Source organism: Pteropus medius, unplaced genomic scaffold, assembly GCF_902729225.1.
Source record: "Pteropus medius unplaced genomic scaffold, Ma_sr-lr_union100, whole genome shotgun sequence".
Classification (NCBI taxonomy): Eukaryota; Metazoa; Chordata; class Mammalia; order Chiroptera; family Pteropodidae; genus Pteropus; species Pteropus medius.
In genome coordinates, this window is record NW_024349796.1 from 6,131,736 (window position 1) to 6,135,953 (window position 4,218).

General features: G+C 54.9%; 1 pseudogene; it reads left to right on the top strand.

Annotated features, from left to right (window-relative positions):
• The first annotated feature begins 3,883 nt into the window (after positions 1-3,883).
• Positions 3,884-4,002, top strand: LOC120619433 (uncharacterized; annotated as a pseudogene).
• Positions 4,003-4,218: the final 216 nt, after the last annotated feature.

Below are 4,218 nucleotides of genomic sequence, written 5' to 3' on the forward strand. Positions count from 1 at the left end.
CACTCTTGCTACATCCTCCCCGGTAGAGAGTCAAGACTCTGCCCCACCCGGCCTGGAAGTACTAAAGCTGGACCCCTTCCTGCCTCAGTTTCCCCTCTTGCGCCCCCATCTACTAGGACAGATTCTTTGGCTGCTCCAAACGCTTCAACTGAAAGAGAACTGGAGGCCGTACAAGGAGCCGCCTCGCTAGGTGTGCTGGCCGGAGCCACCAGCCCTGCCTGGAGTGGGTGCTCCCTGTGGGGACTCCAGCTTGGGGACACCCACTCATTCCCCACTTCTACCTACACACCCCCAGCAGCATTACCAAACTCTGGGGCATCTCTCTGGACTTGTGGGCGGAGTAGAGAAAATGGCAGCTCAAACTCCAGAACTCCATGCGAAGTGGGGACCACCTCTTGGTCCACCAGCCCCAGGCCACCTTGAGGCAAAGAAAGGCTCAGCCACCTGCCGTGGTGCGGGCTGGCCGCATGGGCCTTGCCTTTCCCCTGGCCATTTGTTAGCAGATATCACTGCTCATCCACTGCTCTTAAATGCCCTGCACTTCGTGAATTTGTCATTAATTCTGAAGAGCTGGGGGAACACAGGCCAGCGAATGCCGATTTGGCAGGGCCTTCTCTCTTCCCAGTTAGGTTGGAAGGCTCCATCCCCAGCAGCCCTGGGCCTCCTCTGGTGGCGATGCCCATGGCCGGCCCAGCCTGAGGGTGAAGGCCGAACCCTGGGAAGCCTGTGGGCAAAGACATGTGACCTGGGGCCGCAGGCAGGAACTGTGGGCGCCTGCAGCACAGCGCCCGCTCAGGCCTCCTGCAACTTGAGACATTATGAGCGGCCATCAGGAGAGATGGGCTCCATCCTCCGGGTGGCACAGGCAGGAGGCACCTCATGCAGTAAATATCATGCAGTTCTGGACACTCACTTTGAAACAGGCTCTCCAGTAGAGGGGCGGTGGGACATAAAGACATGTTTTTATAGGACTCGTGGGGACTGCTTCTTATTTCCCAATACTGGAGTGAAGAACTTTGACTTGGGGGAACGGGAGGAGGTAGATAAAAGTAAAAGGGGTCAAATATATGATGACGGAAGGAGATTTGACTGTGGATGGTGAACACACAATGCAATATACAGTATACAATGTATTATTGACTTGAACACTTGAAACCTATACAGTTTTATTAACCAATGTCACTCCACTAAATTTAATTCGAAAAATTTTTTTTCTCAAAAAAAATACAACTCTGACTTTACTATTTATCAGCTGTTATGACCTGGGGCAAGTCACTCAACCTCTCTGAGACTCAGTTTCCTCATCTATAAAGTGAGACCAAGAGTGCCTGGCCTGGAGACGTCCACTGTGAGTCAAGTCTCTGTAAGGCTATGACAGGTCTCAGTGGAACCTCCTCTGGACACAGCAGATGACAGCTTGAGGCTCTGGGGGCTGTGGAGGTGGCCCAGGCCCTCCTCCCCGAAGTGCCTTGGTCTTTCCTCCATAGTCCCTCTCCCACCTGGGGCTCCCCCAGGTGGCTCCCTCTGGGCTTCCTCAGCCACCTCTTCCCTGTTGTCTGATGACGTCCCAGCGCATGCTGCCTGTGTGATCGGTGATTGATTAAATGTCAAGGGCCACTGAGGACTCCTGTCTGGGACAGGAACAGATATCCACAAGGATAGAGAGTCTCTCAGCCCGCCCAAGTCAGGAGACCCCTTGTCCCATGTCCCAGCTCTGCCAGGGGCTGCTGTGTGCCCTCCTCTTGTGGGCCCTGCCCCTTCCCATGAGGGCTGCTCTGGAAGGCGTCTCAGGCCTCCTCACAACCCGCTGCCGTCAGCTCTCAGTGAGGAAAGTGTGTTCTGCTAATGGTCCTTCCCGCCGCCCCCTCCTTTTCCTGACCCAGCAGCCAGGGATTCGACCTCAAGAACCTGGCTCTAAGAAAAAAAAAACCAACCCCCGCCCCCCCCCCAGGTTCCTTCCTTTTCTTTTTCCCTTCTCCCTTTTCTAAATACTTGCGGGCAGCAGCCCATGTGAGGGGGACAGACCTGCAGGCACCCCCCCCCCACGGGGTTATCCTGATAACCCGAGGAAGCCCATCGGTTTTGTGCTGCAGCCTCGTGTGCGGAGGGTTCAGCTCACCCACATTCATCATCATCATTCTTTGTCGTCTCTCTGTTAGTCTCCGGGGCTTCCTTAATGAACCTTCTAGCTGACAGATCACGCTGCCCCTCAGGAAGTGGCATTCCTCTGTTGGAACAGATCATCTGATGAGGGAGCATCTCCTCAACTTCTGACCTAGTTCCCCAAATACTAAAAGCCCCCATGTCATCCAGAGCACCACTGGCATTTCCCCCGCTCCCAAATGGCAAGAGAGGACCCCTCCTCTTAGAGACAGAGTCTACCCTCCAGAGCCCCGCCTCCCCGCCCCAGTGTGGAGAGATTCTCCCATATCTGAGGTTCCCCACCAGCCTGAGCAGAGGGTGGATGGAGCTTTGGGACGCACCTGGGAGGGCGAGGCTCAATGACTCTCCAGGCCCGAGAAAGGGAGGAGCTTTTATGCTACAGGGAGACAACATGTGCATGAGGCCACCAGCCCCTGTCCCCACTCGGTCAGCCAGAGCCACGAGAAAAGGGAAAATCCGGACTCCAGTACGAGACCCCAAGCACCATACAGGTCCCATCAAGAGAGTCAGGCTGAGCTTGATGGTGAGAACCCCAGCAGCTGAAGGTCATGCTCTTCCAATAAGATGGCCCAGCCAGCCCTGGGCAGGCCCCACGTCACAGCATCCAGGCAGGGCACTGTGGTGAGCCAGTGCAAGCTCCACTGAGGTGGAATTGGGGAGCTCAGAGGCAAGAGGGGGAGACAGATGCAGGAGAAGCTCAGTGTCTGCTCACCCACACTCCCGCCCCTGGCTCACCTTCTGCTCCCTGGCACCCTACTGCCCTTCTCCTGAGGGCGCCCAGGGTATTTTCCTAGAGCTAATCATTTACCTGGTTCCTTCCCCACCCTGAGCCCCGAGTTTCTTGCAGCTGAGAACCATGTCTTTGTGGTCTCTCGCCTCAAGGCCTGTGCCAGGGCCTGCTCAGAACGATAGTGAAAAGGAGATGTAAAAGGCCATGTGGAACTGGCTCGGAGCATCGGTCTTCATTTTCCTGAGAGAGCAGAAAGACTCCAGCTTGGCCCTCGGTGCCTCGGCAGTGGAGCCCAGGCTTCCGGGCTGGGCCTGAGGTCCTAACACAGGCATCCTTCTTGGCCATGGCAATTAGGAACCTCACACTGGTCACCAGTGCCCTGGCACTCTGGTCACTGGAGAAGAGAGGAAGGCGGGATAGGGCCTTTCCCACCAGTGGGTAGTTTTCCTCATGTCCCGCGGGGTCTGGAAGGCTGCACGCATGTGCAAGGCTGCACCGCGCCCAGGAGAGACCAGAGCGAGCCCTTGGCTGAAGGGCAGACCCTGCCCGCACTCAGAAGAGACGGCAGAGAGACTGGCAGAACCGAAAAGCTGGGTCAGCCTTGTAACGCTGCCTGGACTTTGAATGTTTCCCCCCAATCTACGCGTAGTTCCATCAGCAGAGATATGGAAGTCTTAGTGGCCCAAAATGTTTGAGCTCAGTCTCCGACCAATTGTTGACGCGTGAGGATAACCTCTCGAAAGGAGGGTTTAAAAATCAAAATGAGAAGCAGAAACCCAAGCAGAAGTAGCAGCAGCTGCACACTGCAGAGACGAACTCCGCAGAATTGGTCCAAGCAACGAATGAACAAACAAAGAATAAACCAATGGCAAGAGGAGAAATCAGAATCCAGAGCTGCTACGTTATCTAAAATATCCACGTGTTAATTAAAAACAAGATGAATGCAAAGAAAAGGGAAGTGTGACCGGTGTTCTTAAAAAGAAGTCAATAGTCTATGGCCACGCCACCCTGAACGTGCCCGATGCCATCCGATCTCGGAAGCTAAGCAGGGGCGGGCCTGGTTAGTACTTGGATGGGAGACCACCTAGGATGACCAGGTGCTATAGGCGTAAAAAAAAGTCAATACACATTCACTGAGGGGGTCCAGATGTTGGACTTTGTCCCTTATCTCTCTTTCTCCCTGTTCTAATTTCTAGGGGAGGTGTCCTGACTGGGCCGGGTGTACACCCTGATCCCTATCAACGGTGGGGGAGGCGTGGGAGGGACAGAGAATTGTGTAATGCCTCGGGAGGTAGAAACTACCTCCTTGACCTCATATGGATGAG